The 16,515-nt window shown below is 46.6% G+C and overlaps 1 protein-coding gene and 1 non-coding gene across 5 annotated transcripts in view; both read left to right on the forward strand.

Annotated features, from left to right (window-relative positions):
• The first annotated feature begins 6,214 nt into the window (after positions 1-6,214).
• Positions 6,215-6,318, forward strand: LOC145535001 (U6 spliceosomal RNA). Its single transcript, XR_014075168.1, has one exon. It is a non-coding gene; the product is annotated as a U6 spliceosomal RNA (small nuclear RNA).
• Positions 6,319-7,841: 1,523 nt separating this feature from the next.
• The window catches only part of ARK2N (arkadia (RNF111) N-terminal like PKA signaling regulator 2N), an 84,870-nt gene continuing 76,196 nt past the window's right edge, over positions 7,842-16,515 (forward strand). For all 4 annotated transcript variants that reach the window (XM_081563349.1, XM_081563351.1, XM_081563350.1 and 1 more), the window contains exon 1: positions 7,842-8,157. The gene's annotated coding sequence lies outside the window, so the exon portion shown is untranslated. The remainder of the gene's footprint in view (positions 8,158-16,515) is intronic.

The following is a 16,515-nucleotide window of genomic DNA, read 5'->3' on the forward strand; positions in this document are numbered from 1 at the left end:
AGGAGTTTTCTCCAATATCACAGTTCGAAAGCATCAATTCTTCGGTGCTCAGCCTTCTTTATGGTTCACCTCTCACAGTGGCTCAAATGGTAAAGAATTTGCCTGCAATACAGGAGACCTGGGTTCAATCCCTGGGTTGGGAAGATCCCCTGGAGAAGGGAATGGCTACCCACTCTAGTATTCGTGCCTGGAGAATTCCATGACAGAGGAGCCTGGCAGGCTACAGTCCATGGGGTCGCAAAGAGTAGAACGTGACTGAGTGACTAACACTTGCTTACTGTGGTGAGGATTAAAGCAACACCACGCCTAGGGCCTACAGTGAGCCTTGCGCTTAGTAGTCAGGGCTCTGATGGATGTCTGCTGAAGGAGACTGAATGGCAGGCATGCTTTGCTGGGCTCTCCTAAGACTCATACCTGACGTGCTGCTTACCACATGCAAATGAGGAAACTCCGGATCCTCCCCACCCAGCATTGCTTCCAGCTCTGTCACCAGGACAGAGGAATTCCTCCGCAGCACTCCTTTCTGTTTCCATACCACCGGGACAGGCAAGCATTTAACTTGCCTTCCAGAGGCTTGGGTGTTGACAGCATCAGCTGCCCACAAAGAGGGAGGGAAGGGAAGTGAAGCATCTGAAGAGAGATTTGGCCTAGGACTGGTCTCGCTTAATGTCATGTTTATTTGAAACCAAATATAACGTATTTATTTCAAGTCAAAGTTGAGGATCCTATGTGGTTTCTTTTCTGACACCAGTTCTCCAACAACAACTGGGTGTCCAGCCATTCAGTTCAGTCCTGACACTAACTGCCCAGAATCAGCGCAGGTCCTACAGGTTTAGGGCTCGGCCCCACGAGATTATCCCACTTCTGATGCCAGCTGCAAGCAGCGGCCCTGGGCTTATGGGACTCACACTTATGTTCTGCAGACTATAACAAATTCAGGAGTTCTGTGGTTCCTCCTTTCATGCGTGCAAGTCACTTCAATCGTGTCCGACTCTTTTCGACCCTGTAGCCCGTCAGGTTCCTCTGACCATGAGGTTCTCCAGGCAAGAAGACTGGAGTGAGTTGCCATACCCTCCTTTCAGGAGATCTTCCTGACCCAGGGATCGAATCCGCGTCTCTTACATCTCCTGCCTTGGCTGGCGGGTTCTTTACCACCAGCACCACCTGGGAAGCCCGGTTCCTCCCTACCTTTGATAATTCGCTAGAATGACTCACAGAACTCAGGAAAGCGTTTTCCTTACTGTTGCTGGTTTATTACCAAGAATACAAACCAGGAGCAGCACACGGATGAGGGTTGTGGGGGTAGGGCTGGCACAGCTTCCATGCTCTGTAGGAGAGAGCATCCCAGCATCTGGGCGTGCTCACCAACCTGGCCGCTCTCTCCACCCCATCAGGTGGGGGTTATCCAGGTTTCATCATGTATGCGTTGTTAATGAAACCATTAGCCTTTGGTGACTGAACTCAACCTTCTTCCCGGAAGTGGCAGTGGGGCTGAAAGTTTCAACCCTCTCTCTCCTCAAGGGATAGTTCCTCTGAGAACTTGCCCCCTATCCAGAAGCTACCCTAGGGGTCCATCAAGAATCAGTTGTTTTGTAAATCAATTATACTTCAATTAAAAAAAAAAAAGAATCGCTTCCTTAGCATGAACTTGGGCTTCTTACAAATAACAAAAGGCTCTCCTATCACCCAAGAAATTCCAAGCATTTTATGAGCTCTGTGCTAGAGACCTGGGACAAAGAGCAAATATAAGTTTTTTAATTACACCCAGAGTCCCCTGATGTTGTTCTCATTTAAAGCCTGCAGTTTTTGGAGCTGCAGGGGAGAAGGTGGAGGACTGGAGATGCTCTCCTCAAAGCCGATGTTACCCAGAGGCTTATACAAGTCTTGGCTTCCTGATCACTCTGTGTCTTTGGAATGCATCTTATCCGCCACCCACAAGGAAGGTCCCTGGGGCTCCAGGTCCTTCTGTTACTGAGTCCAAGCTCGCTCTGTTCGAGGTATTGTAGGCCAATGAATTGGAGAGATGAGGTGCTGAGACAAGGAAGAGACTTTAATCGGGGAGCTGGTGGACCGAAAAGATGGCAGGCTACTGCCTCAAAATAACCATCTTATTGGGGTCTGGATGCCAGGTTCTTTTAAAGATCAGAGAGAAAGAAGCAATGAGGAACTAAAGTTAAAAAGGCAGAATAGAGAGGGCGATGCGGTGAGGAAATAAAGTGAAAGGGTCTTCAGTCTTGCAAATCATCTCCAAGGGAATGTCCAGTCTTCAGAAGGGGTGTGTTAATCTCTTCTATTTCCCAAGTGGGCAGGGACAAACTGAACAAAGGCACTCTAGTTTACGGTCAGGCAGAGGGGCAGGGTCCTCCAGGCAAGCCATTGAGTATGATTATAATAATAAAAGCAAGTCAAACAGTTTCCTGGAGAAGAAAATGGCAACCCACTCCAGTATTCTTGCCTGGAGAATCCCAGGGATGGCGGAGTCTGGTGGGCTGCCGTCTATGGGGTCACACGGAGTCAGACACGACTGAAGCAACTTAGCAGCAGCAGCAGCAGCAGCAAACAGTTTCCAACATGGAGTCAGAATTGGCTTCCTCCCTGCAACACTTCCTTTCTTTTCTAAAGCTTTCCTTTCTTTCTCTCCAGCGGCTGGCAGTTCGACTTTCTCCCTCCCTCACTCCGCTTTCCTGCCCCCTCTGCCGTGGACAGTCTGGGGTCCATGTTCTCCTTCCTCTCCAAGTGGGCCGGAAGGATCCGTTTTCTGCTGGCCTTGATCCGAACACCCCCCAGAAGTCTGGTGAGAACTGCAGACACGGCTTCCGCATGAATGTTGAAAAAACGAAGCCCCGGCTCCTTCCACTCACATTAAGCCTCTGACTTACTACCTTCAGGCCTCCCACTCTCGCTGTCTAGCCATGGGCAGCCAGGCCCTCAGACTGTCGTCCTTCAGACATCCCGGGCACTTTTACACCTCTTGGCCCCTTGCCCCCAAAGGTCAGCTTCTCTGCACAGCTGTCCTTCAGTCACAGGCGTTTATTTCCGCGTTCTGTCTGCCAGGTCCTGAGCTGGACACCGAAGCGGCTGCGAGGAAGGACGAGCGCTGCCCTCCAGGCGCTGAGCCCTCCTCCTTCTCAACAGCTTGTCTGTAAGCCTGCCGCCCTCCTCCCAGCTTCTCACCCACTGGGCATCTGGTGCCACTTTCTTGTTTTGACATCTTTTCAGTTGTCTGTGTCTCCCCAGCTTAGGTGCTTAGACTTCCTCCACCCACACCCACGTATGGAGCGTGTCCACTGCAGAGCAGGACAACTCGGTCCAACCCCCTCGGAACTCTCTGATGTGTCAGACGGATGAGAAAGAAGACGCACGATGGGTGCAAAGGAGGGCAGATGTTACAAAGGGAAAATGCAGCCGTGGTGACGGGCGGTGGGTGCTAGTACTGATGAGGCATCAGGAGAAATCCTCACCCTTCCCACCCCAGAGGTCCCACAGGGTCAGGCGCTGTTACATAGAGCTGTTCTTTTTTTTCCGTGCTATATGGTCTTGAGAGTCCCTTGGACTGCAAGGAGATCCAACCAGTCCATCCTAAAGGCGATCAGTCTTGAATATTCATTGGAAGGACTGATGCTGAATCTGAAACTCCAATCCTTTGGCCACCTGATGTGAAGAACTGACTTGCTGGAAAAGACCCTGATGCTGGGAAAGATTGAAGGCAGGAGGAGAAGAGGACGACAGAGGATGAGACGGTTGGATGGTATCATCGACTCGATGGACATGAGTTTGAATAAACTCTGGGAGTTGGTGATGGACAGGCAGGCCTGGTGTGCTGCAGTCCATGAGGTCGCAAAGAGTCAGACACGACTGAGCGACTGAACTGAACTGATGGCATATGGGATCTTAGTTTCCTGGCCAGGGATGGGGCCCATGCCCCCTGCAGAGCAAATGCAGAGTTTTACCTACTAGACCACCGGGGAATTCCCAGGGCTATTCATTTATTTAAAAAGAGAGGAACTTCCCTGGTGGTCCAGTGGTGAAGAACTTGCCTGCCAATGCAGGGGATACAGGTTCGATCCTTAGTCCAGGAGGATCCCACATGGTGCAGGGTAACTAAACCCGTGCATCCAGAGTGCCGTCCTCTGCAACCAGAGAAGCCACGGGCAGCACAGAGAAGAGGAGCCTCTGCTCACCGCAGCTAGAGAAAAGCCCACATGTAGTTCATGAAGAACCACCGCAGCCAAAAATACATTTTTTTTTTTTAAAGAGAGGTTAACACATACTTGTTGAAAAACTTAAAACTGTCCTTTGCAGTTATTTCCACTTTTTAAAAGGCTTACAGACTTTCCATGTAGAAGGGGTGTCACCTGATTGGAAAGAGGGACTTAACCCAAGAGAGAGGAGCCGCCATCACCCACCCCAGAGGACCAGAGCGGGGCAGTGGTGCTGTGACTCCACCTTCATGGCATCCTTTTGGCCTGTTCCATTCTGGTTCCACGTGAACTTGTTGCTCTGAAAATATGAGTCCCTTGAGATGGCAACACCACTGTACTTGACCTGTGTGAGTCTGTGCTTGTAGGAGGCGCTGGCCTGGAGTGTTGCCATCTGAACAATGGCCTTGTTGCGAGTGTTTTCTCTGAGCCAAGAACTGTGCTGGGAGCTTTACCTACACTCGTTTCACCCTCACCCCTCACGAGTTGTTTGACAGGCGAGGACGCTGAGTCTCAAGGAGGCTACAGAACTGCCTGGAGGTCACTCTGCTCGAGGGAGGCAGAGCTGATCCACACCCAGATCTGTCCAGACCCCAGAGCTCTCCGTCCTGGAGACCAAGTCACCTTCCACTACTCAGCCTGCTTCCTGATGGCCTTCCAATATGGGGACATACTTTACTTCTGTGGAATAACGCTGTGAGGCAGAAGAGGGGATGTTAACTCGACATGGTGACCTGAATGAAATTATGAGGCCACCACAGTGAAGACGGTCAGCACCACCCCTCCCCTCACTCAACCGTTCCACGGCCTCACAGCAGGTGCGGGGGGACTGCAGTGGGGGCTGCTTATGCCGGCGGGGGTGGAAAGGTCTGGGTGGTTACACGACGGAGGGGTAGCCCAGAGCTGAAGGTTCCATCCCTCGGATCCCCCATTTCCCTCATCTAACCAGTGGTTCTAACAATAGTGTCTGCCTTACAGGGGCAAATTTTGGAAGTAACCTGCTCAGTCGGGAGAGAACAGACTTCAGTCAAAGCAAGGCCGGCCACATCCTGATGCCACGGCTCAGGCCACGGTTTCTAATAGACGCCTGCTGTCAGCCCAGCCCCAGGTCCAACAATGAATCAGGCGCAAGCAATGAAGACGAAGATGACTCAAGTCTGGGCCTCCAGGGTTTATGACAAACTGAGTAGAACCACTGATGTGATGCAGCAGTAACTCCACAGATAGGGCAACGGGTGGACACGTTGGTAGGACAGTATCTGTGAGCAGAGGAATCTTGAGAGAAATTTCCTACAGAGGCAACAGGATGTGGTTTAGACTGGGCTGGTTTTATGGAGATGAGATTTCAGGAGCTTGGAGGGCTGAGTGTATAATGCACAGGAGGTTCCAGGAGGCAATTCCAAGACAAGTAGGATCAGCTGCCCAGCGCTTCCTGCTCCTACAGAAGGGGACGAAGACAGCAAGTGCCCTATTTAGGGATCTAAATATGACAGTAATAGTCAGTCACAGCTGCTCAGTCGTGTCTGACTCTTTGTGACCCCATGGACTATAGAGTCCATGGACTTCTCCAGGCCAGAATACCGGAGTGGGTAGCCTTTTCCTTCTCCAGGGGATCTTCCCAACCCAGGGATTGAACCCAGGTCTTCCGCATTGAGGGTGGATTCTTTACCAGCTGGGCCACAAGGGAAGCCCAAGAATACTGGAGAGTGGGTAGCCTATCCCTTCTCCAGGGGATCTTCCCGACCCAGGAATCAAACCGGGATCTCCTGCATTGCAGGTAGATTCTTTACCAGCTGAGCTACTAGGGAAGCCTGGCAGTAATAGGGATATTAGTAATTAGGATATCAAACACCCCAGACTCCAAAAATAAGCAGTCCACTCACTGTAGGGAATTGACTTGTTGGTATCAAACAGAAGGAGCCAAGTCAGTACCTCATAAGTCAGGGTCCTACTTCAGCATCTCTGCTGCACTGATGAGATAAGATAGTGAAGAGGCTGTTTTAAAACTGAACGTAGTGCTCACTTTGGCAGCACATACACTAAAATTGGAAGGATACAGAGATTAGCATGGCCCCTGCACAAGGATGACACGTAAATTCGAGAAGCATTCCTTATTTTTTAGTGGGGAAAAAAAAGGAAAACGGAATGTATTTGTCCATATTCATTCATTCCTTTCCAGACCGACAGCTGTCATCTTAGTAGTTAGTCCTTTTTTCTTTTTCTCCTGAAAGAGCCTGTGCTCTTGTCACTACTCCAAAACCTCTCAAATTCCTTGAGGACTAAGGACACAGGGAAATAAATGAATGAAATAACACACATAAACAAAATGTTTATCTGGCACATAGTATGTTCTCATTGAATTTCAAGGAGGCACTTGGTGGTAGCAGTTGAGAATGCAGGCTCTGGAGTTGGGCTGTCTGTGTCATGCCACTTTCTGATGAGCGACCTTGGGCAGGTCCCTTTACCACTGTCTGGTTCCACTTTTGTCATCTGGGGCCAAGAATACCACCAAACCCATGGAGTTCTTGTGAGAATTAGATGAATGAATCCATTTCGATGCATAGTAAAGTTCCTTGCACATAACAGGCATTCAGAGAAGTTAGCTATTATTATTAAATTATTTTATCAACTTACTCATTAAGGAATGGAAAATTGCCCTGTTTGTAGGCAGTAGGCATAAATGAGTGAACTGGGGGAGCTGGAGGGCCCGATCTAAAGGGGAGACTGACATTAAGGGAAGCGTGGAACCGGCGTTGTGATTTTCAGAATGTCACCCCAACTCCCAGCACGGCTCCTGAAAAGGTAAATACCTTTGAAATTTTCTCCTCAAGCCCTTATGTATTCATTTATTTCTCAAAACCCTGCTTTTAGGGCGAGCGAAGCGTTGACCAGATCTTGAGTTGTGAGGTTTGTTCTTTCTCCTTCTTAAGCCCACCTTACCTTTCTTCCAGGTCTCGCGTTCAGCACATTTCTCCCTCGACCCCAGACCTCAGCAAAGGGCGTCGAAAACTCAGGGCGCGCTAATGCAAATCCGGAGTGACTGCAAAGGTGGGATTTGGGGCGTCTGCATAGCGCGTAGGGGGCGGGGTCTCCTTGGGGGACTCTTGACTCACCAGCAGGTGGCGGTCTGTCTGCAAGGCATGCAAGGATCATCCAGAAAACTTGAACGGAATGTTGATGCCACTGCATGAGAGAGGCACAGCCAAATCTCCCCGAGCAGAGCCGTGGGCATCCGCGAAAAGGTGGGGGAGAGAACGGAGCGGACTTCCTTGCTGGCGTGACTCAAAGATTCAAACGCCAAGAGCTTCCTTCGGGAACGCTTCAGGAAGGGTGAGTCCTGAGCAGCGCACAGAAAAGGCAGCGCCGACTTTTTCTCAGGGCGTTGTCCGTGGCTTGTATTGACTGGCTTCCCGACCCCCGGGGCAAGACATTTCTTAGAAGGGGCCTGAGCGAATACAGGGAGCGTGGGAAAACCCGGGGGGCCGATGCCCGCGCGCCGGGCGAGCTGCAGCGGGAGGAGCGTGGGATCCGTCCCGCCAGATGGCGCTGTCTGACTTCCTTTCGGCCTCCCGCGCTCGTCCCTAGCGGTTCCCCCGTCGCAGCGGCCGCTCTAGCCGGGCGGGCTCAGGTCTCTGTGGTTCCGGGCGGAAGTGAGGCGCCGAGCGGAACGGCCTCTGGTGACATTTTCTCCGGGCGGCGCGGACGAGTGAAGGGACTTGGTGGAGGAGGCTGCGGAGGCAGCGGGGTTCGCTTTGGCCTCCCCTCCACCCTGGTTGGGGTCCTGACCGCAACCCTCTACTCGTCGCTGGAGCTTGTGCCGAGCAGAGAAGGCGACGGTGGGGCCGTCGTGTTCCGAGTCGCCGCGGCCCGGAGGGACCCGGCCGGGGGGGCTCGGTGCGTGCCCCGACGGGGCGCGCGCGGAGCGGACGACGAGCTGCGGGGCCGCTACGCAGAGCAGGTGAGGCGCGAAGGGGCGCAGGGCCGCGGCCCGCCTGCGGGCCGAGCCGTGGGACCCGGGCTGCTTCCCGGGGAAGCGGGGGGTCAGGTTCAGTGGGACGGGGTGCGGGCCGCGGGCGAGGCTTCTGCGGCGTTTCGGGCGCCGGGGTCGTGACGGGCAGGGCTGTCGGGCGCCGGGTCTTCGAGCCCGGAACCAGGCGGGAGGCGCAGCCCTGGTGGCGGCCGACTGGAGGGGCGAAAACAGCCCGACCCCTGGCTCACCGTCTCGACGGTGACCCTCATGTCCTCCGGGCCGGCGGACTCGGCGGGCCGAACCCTTCTCTCCGCTTTCCTACCCCGGCGGATCCCTTTCCCCGGCGGCTGGAGGTGTCGCAGCCCGTGGGCCGCGCGCGGGGGTTGGGGAGCGGCTTCGCGGCCCAGGAGTTGTCTTTCGCGCAACTTTCCGGGGCCCCCGGTGGCCGGGCGTAGCGGCCCCGGCGGTTTTGCCAACTCGGCCGGCCGCGCGAGCCGGGAATCTGGCGCCGACACCTGCTCGGACTCCTCTGAGAGCCTGGGCGGCCGCCCCAGCACCACGGCTGCTAAGGCCTGGGAGGAGGGAGGAAGGCTCTCTCCGGCTTGGCGCCGCCTGCGTTTTCGGGCGCTTCCACTACCTTCTTCGGTCGGCAGACGCCCCCCTGGTCAATGGGAGGGATGTGTCAGTCGCCAAACTGACCTCTTTCTGGCGAATTTGTCAACTCGGTTTAGAAAGACCCGGCGAGGATGTAACCTGACTAGCCTCCACTTCGTCATCATCCTCTTTCTCTTTTCTTCAGTGGTACTTCATACTTTGTACTTTATTTTCTCGTAGCACCGATTTCAGTGGCTTGTTGGGGCGGCGACTCCCCACAGAATCTCAACCCATCATTCATTCTCCCTTTTAAATCGTCCTCTCTGCTGTCACAGAATAGGTGCTCACAGGTTGAAGGAAGGAACGCCTGTACCTGTTCCAGATTGCACCGCTTGAGCAGTTTGTGCTGGATGTGCTTTTGGTTTATCGCCTGAGCTTCTGCTTTCTGAATCCTTCCACCCAGTAGGATGCAAAACCCACTGATGATGCTTTATCAAAGTTGGGCCTTTTCATTACAAATACATCTGGCAGTTTTACTTAGGCTCTTGTGTAGTGTCGCACGTTAACAGTTTGAAATTACTCTTTCTTCTCCTGGGATATTTTAAGGAGGGAGGCTATTAACTTTCTAATGTGGTTTTGCTCATCCTGGCAATCTGGATCCCTTCAGTAAGAGCATTGCCTTTTAACAAGCATTTTTAGAGGCCTACAGTTGTTACCTGATCTCCTGAGGAGTGACAGTGTTGATCTTTTTTAGTAGGAAATGTAATATTTTTGCCAAATAGTCTGGCTAATACAATGCCTAGTTGAGTGCTTTATGCACAGTAAATATAAAATTAAGAATTAAATTTGAATTCAGGAAACTTGGGATGAAATTTACTGTGATGACCTATATGCTACTTTATGAAGAACTTTAGTGAAATTTCATGCAGTTTCGTAAAAAGAGAAAGGCATTTCTAAATCATATTCCTTCAGAGTGCTTTTCAGTACCACTGTAATCTTGAGATATGAAACCATATTTTTTACATGTTAACAAAGAGGTAATCTTCAAAACATACAATGTGAAAGGAAAGGAGAGGCTTCAAGGTAATTAGACCTGAAGTGTCAGCTAAGTATGGTTTTTTAATGAGAAGATTTTTTTTCTGACATCTATTGGTGAAAAATGGGATGGACTAGATGTTGGAACTGGAAACTTTCTCTATTGTTAGCTTAATATTAAGCTCACAATGTTACATTACTGACATTCAGTTTGTATTACTCTTAAATGCATTTATGAAAGAGTGTCATAAATGCTCTTTGTTTTATAGTTTTTATGATTAAAGATAGATTTATCTTTAGATTCTAATTTAATGAGGTTCTGAGAGAGCTGAGTACTCAGTGTTTGTTCTTCAAAGGTTCTGTCTCATATGTGACGTTAGCCTTAGTGTATGACTAGTAACTTCCAGGGGTTATGTAGTTACTCATTATTCAAGGGGTTGTTTTGCTAGGATCTTCAGTCTTATGGTTTTATTTTGATGTGTGCATAAATAGAGTTGACATATGAGCAGTTAGAATGTTTTCTTTCTTTTGAAAGTTTGGAAGTGATATATGTATACGTACACACAGACACACATGGGCATCCCTGGTGGCTCAGTAAAGAATCCGCTTGCAATGTAAGAGACCTGGGTTTGATCCCTGGGTTGGGAAGATCCCCTGGAGGAGGGCATGGCAACCCACTCCAGTATTCCTGACAGGAGAATCCCTGTGGACTGAGGAGCCTGATGACTGTAGTCCACGAGATCACCAAGAGTCCGACACGACTAGGCGACCAGGCACACACACACACACACACTGGAGACCGAGACCCTATGCTTGTCACTTTGACAAATCATCTTAGACCTTCTTGATTTTCTTGCAGATAACTGGCACCATGAAAACAGTTTATATTCATATTTACTGAATTGGCAGTAATTGAGAAAATCTGTAAAAGGTGAAAAATGTTGTATATTAATGTGTTTTCTTTTGAACCACACAGATTTCGGTATTCTGTATTATTTTAGAAAAGTTTAGGGCCAAATAAACTTTCCTGTGTAAGTAAAAATGAAATAGACATTGATAATTGAGTAAAAAGCTATGAGACTAGAAGAGGGGAAGAGCCATTGTGAAAACAGAGCCCGAACATTCCGATGGGACTTCTTCGTTCTCCCAACACGAGTTTATTGATTGCTTGTTGTGCCAATAGTGCTCTAGTTGCTGGTGCTCTCTAGTGGTGAGTATGACTGGCAGGCCTTGATGCTAAAGAAACTTAAATTTTTTTTTTCCTAAGCTTACACTGCTGTTTGTTCTCGGTGTTGTACATTCTGTAAATTTGGTCAAATGTGTAGTGATATATATCCATCTTTATGGTATAACAGAGTACTTTCATTACCCTAAAAACGCTCTTGTCTCTCCATTTCTCTATCCCACCCCACCTCCAGCAACAACTGGCAATCACTGATCTTTCTATTGTCACCACTGTTTCACATTTTCCATGATGTCATATAGTTGGAATCATACAGTATGTAGGCTTTTCAGATTGGCTTTTACTTAATAATATGTATTTAAGCTTTCTCTGTGTCTTTTCATGGCATAATATTTAGGTTGGTGCAAAAGTAATTGTGGTTTTGCATTGTTGAACTTTCCTATTTGATATTGGAACACATTCTTAAATAAATATGGTTATATTATACATGATTTTTAAAAATTTATTTATTTGTTTATTTGGCTGTGCCAAGTCTGGTATGCATGTGTCATCTGGTTCCCTGACCAGGGATCGAACCCCGGCCCCCTGCAATGGGAGCTGGGGAGTCTTAGCCACTGGGACCACCAGGGAAGTCCTGTTACACATCATTTTCATACGCATTTTTCACTTTGTTTTTTTGCTAATGACTTATTACTTGCTGTTTACTTTATATTTATTTTAGACCATGGAAATGATGTTAGACAAAAAGCAAATTAGAGTGATTTGTTTATTTGAGTTCAAAATGGGTCATAAGCAGCAGAGACAACTTGCAACATCAACAATGCATTTAGCACAGAAACTGCTAAGAAACATACATTGCAGTAATGGGTCAAGAAGTTTGCAGAGGAGATGGGAGCCTTGAAGATAAGGAGGGCGGTGGCCGGCCATCCGAAGTTGACAGTGACCAGTTGAGAGCAGTCATCAAAGTTGATCCTGTTACAACTACGTGAGAAGTTGCCAAAGAACTCAGTATCAGCCATTCTGTGGTCATTCAGCATTTGAAGCAAATTGGAAAGGTGGAAAACCTCAATAAGTGGGTGCCTCATGATCTGACTGAAAATTTAAAAAATCGTCGTTTGGAAGTGTCATCTGCTCTTACACTGCGCAACAGCTATGAACCATTTTTTGATCATACTGTGGTGTGTGACAAAAAGTGGATTTTATATAACAACCAGCAACAGCCAGCTCAGTGGTTGGACTGAGAAGAAGCTCCAAAGCATTTCCCAGAGCCTAGCTTGCACCAGAAAGAAGTCATGATCACTGTTTGGTGGTCTGCTGCTGGTTTGACCCACTACAGCTCTCTCAGTCCTGGAGAAACTGTTACATTTGAGAAATATGCTCAGCAAACTGAGATGCGCTGAAAACTGCACCTGCAGCCAGCATTGGTCAGCAGAAGGGGCCCAGTTCTTCTTCACATCAGTGCCCGACTGCATGTCGCATAACCAGTGGTTCAGAAGTTGAACAAATTGGGCTACAAAGTTTTGCCTCATATGCCATATTCACCTGACCTCTTGTGAACCGATTACCACTTCTTCAAACATCTAGACAACTTTTTGCAGGGAAAATGCTTCCACAACCAGCAAGAGGCAGAAAATGCTTTCCGATAGTTAGTTGAATACTGAAGCATGGATTTTTACACTACAGGGACAAACTGATTTCTCGTTGGCAAAAATGTGTTGATTGTAATGGTTTCCAGTTGATTAATAAAGATGTGTATGAGCCTTGTTATGATGATTTAAAATTCACTGTCTGAAACCACAATTACTTTTGTACAAACCTAATCATTTCTTTGTAGTGTTGAATACTGTGCTTTTGTCTGGATCTACCACCTGAAGGCTGGTAGGTTGAAGAAACTTACACGTTTAAACTTGGAGCTTGAAACAGATTTCCAGGGGGACGTTCCAGGCTAGGGAACAGCCTCAGCAAAGTTGTGAGTATCAGTGATTTTGGATGGTGTGGCCAGTGCCTTGAGTTTACAGAGGGATAGATGTAAGCTCAGTGGGGTATCAATCAAATTATCAAATTTTCAATCAAATTTGATAAATTGATATTTTTCTTTAGTCGTCAAATTCCAGTCTTAAATGTGATTGGTGTCATGAAGCTTTTATAAATCCGTTTATCTTTAATTGAAACTACTTACCTTGCTCTTCAGAACTCATGATTGAACTTAGGGAAGTAAACAGTGTTTTCTGCTTCTGTGTGGGCAGTTGCTTTTAGCAGAAGTGAGATTGATGTTCATTCAGTTTTCACATAAAGCTTACAGGTCCTTGTGGTAAAATAAAGGAACAAGGTGAAACTAAAATTACCTTGCTTGTTTTACTCTCTTATATTTCTAAACTGCCAGGAGAGAGAATATGTATTATATATCTTGTACATATTTATCATAGCATTTTAATAGAAGTGAAAAATAGTAAATGTGATTTTAAAATAATTTGCAGTGTGTGTTATTTATTGAACTGTGTATGTGATTTACAGTGTTGTGTTAATGTCTTCTGTACAGCAAAGTGATTCAGCTGTATGTAGGTATATATGTATGTGTGTGTGTATATATATATATCCACATTCTTTTTATATTATTTTCCACAATGATTTATCACAGGATATCCAGTGTAGTTCCCTGTGCCATCCAGCAGGACCCCTTTGTTCATCCATTCCGTATATGCTAGCTTGCATTGCATAACCCCAGTCTCTGTCCGTTCCCCCACTTGTCTTGCTCCTGGCAACCACAAGTCTATTATCCATTAATAGGGTTTAAGTTTTGTTTCTATTCTCTTTCATGTCTTTATTCAAAATAGATACCTCATACCTCTTTGCTCAGATTCTGTCACTTGAAATAGCCAATAGATAGATGATGCAAATCCTAAGTTATTAATTTGACTTTATTTACTTTTAAAACTACTTGGATGAGTATTTTCTAGTTGTGCTGTATGGTTAGTTGCTCAGTCGTTTCCGACTCTTTGCAACCCCGTGGACTGTAGCCCGCCGGGTTCCTCTGTCCATGGGGATTCTCCAGGCAAGAATACTGGAGTGGGTTGCCATGCCCTCCTCCAGGGGATCTTCCCAACCCAGGGATCAAACCCAGGTCTCCCACATTGCACGTGAAGATGAATCAAAAGTAGAAATCTGTCTGCAGAACTTAATTTGTAGGTGGGGCAGTTATACCTGGTTAAACTAAAAACCCATTTTGTGAGCACTCAGACACCAGGTGGAGATGGGCACAAAAATAAAAGAAATTTATGCTGAAGGAACTCAAATCTAGGGAACCAGATGATTTCTAAGATTCTTTCCTGCTCTAAAATGTGGAGAAGAAAAGTAGGCTGTAGGAGGAAAAAAGTATTGGATAACCAAACATCTAGTGTATGGAGTTAGTAGTTTCATTTATAAAATAATTTTAAATCAGATATTGGAAAATAACTTTTTTTTCTTAAACGGGTCTGTAAGAGTAGAAGAAAATGATTGGAAACTTGAATGTACTTTTTTGTATTGCCAGTTCGTATACCAAATACTTATTTCTCTGCCTGGACTTCAAGTCCATGTATTGGTAAATTTGTTCTGATTTGTTGTTCAAAGAGCAACAAAATTAAATGTTAGAGCTTGTTTATTTGCAGCAGCCATTCCCAAGAATGTGGATAAACTAGGATTGTGTTTAGGTAAGAGAGCAATTCAAGTTTTCATTAGCACGGTTAACTTTAGGGAAACCAGGTACTGACCAAAGGAATCAGTAGAAGTTATTTTTTACTGAGTTGTCTGGCTTAAAAAAATAGCTTCTATGATGTCCAGAGTCAACGTTTTGTTAGGTGCTTTATAATTAGAGAAAGATATTGCTGAGGATAGGGAAGTTGGGTGTGGACTAAAATTCTAGGAAAACAGGACTGTTTTCCTTTCTGGTCTAAGAACAAAAACCTCATGTGGTCAAGATTTTAAGCAGTATCCTGTCTGCCTTAGTTTTAACCTAGCTTGGAAGCATGGTTTATTCTTAAATCAGCATTATATCATCAAGGGTTTCCCATTATTTATCTCTGCTATTTGCTGTGAGCCTGAGGGCATAATAGGTTTTTGGCAATATTTTGGGGACCTCAGGTCCCAGCATGTGGTAACCCATCTTTATTTGTACTGTCTTCTGAGGGAGATAGAAAATGGCCAGAGCAGAAATGTTGGAGGAAATCTAGAACCTGTGCTTTAAAATTATGCTTGATTTACACTAATAGTGCTTAGGAGTACTTGGAGGGTCTATCATTAGCACTGGTGCATTCTTTGCATTTGATAACTTCCTTGGCTTCTTTCTTGATGCTAGTTTATTCACAGCCCTGCTGCTGGGCCAGATACATGTCAGTAGTGGTAGTATCCACAACATGAAGTGATTTGAGCAGCCGTTATCACTTGGGGCCTATTTATAGAGCTTATATCAGTGGAGAAGAGGTTGGCTGGCAAGCAAGGAAAGCTGCTCTCTTCCCCTGGTTGCAGTCTCATAATTTATTTTTCAGTTCCGAGTAGGCCAGATCCATTCAGCTGCATTAATTTTGTTTTCCTTTTCTGTACTCCAGCCCTTTTGCACTCTAGTGTGTTTTAGTCACCTTCACTCTTGAAGGAAGAAAACCAAATAACTTATCACACTGAAAAATAGTTAGCAATACTTCCTTAATAGTATCTGCTATTCAGTGTTCAGATTTCTCCTATCTCATAAATGTGTTTTTACAGTTATTCAGATTGAGTCCAGTAGGTCTCTGCATTGTTTTGTAATCTATAGGTGTCACCCCCCACCCCCCATTTCTTTTTCCTGGCCAATTATTTGTTGAAAAAACAGGAGCCTTCCCGCAGTTTGAATTTCCAGTTAACATTGCTGTAGTGGTATACCAGTCTCCTGTGTTTCCTGTTAATTGATATTAGGTTTAAAGGTTGAGCAGATTTGGTTTCTGTAATATATTATCTCTTTTCTCATTTTTTCTATTTTTTCTTTGAGGGGCAAAAATATTTTATAGGTGATGCTGCATACTTGCATCAGGAGGCACTTATTGTTTGGTTCTCTGCAGTGTTAGCAGCTGATAATGCTCATTGCTTATTACTTACTCATAGTTCTTTACTCTGAATGCCTTTCATCATTCCCAGTTCTGAGTCTTTTATACTCTGTTTTGCTGTAGTTATAGCCTCTTCAACCTTTTTCTTTTGAGAGCTGAGGGAAAGGAAGAGATGAGTTGCTGTGTAGAAAAGAGTTGTTTCCACTGTATTATAATTCTGTAGATGTTTTTATTTCAATCTTGATCTTTTTTTAAATAAATGCATTTATTTATTTATTTATTTTGGCTGTGCTAGGTCTTTGTTGCTGTGTGAGCTTTTCTGTAGTTGTGGCGAGCGGGAGCTACTCTCTAGTTGGAGTGCACAGACTTCTCATGGCAGTGGCTTTTCCTGTTGCAGAGCAGGGGCTCTAGGGCATGACAGCTTCAGTAGTTGCGACTTGTGGGCTCAGTAGTTGAGGTTACCGGGCTCTAGAGCACAGG

This window comes from Giraffa tippelskirchi, chromosome 14, assembly GCF_054371585.1.
Source record: "Giraffa tippelskirchi isolate mGirTip1 chromosome 14, T2T-mGirTip1v1.2.pri, whole genome shotgun sequence".
NCBI lineage: Eukaryota > Metazoa > Chordata > Mammalia > Artiodactyla > Giraffidae > Giraffa > Giraffa tippelskirchi.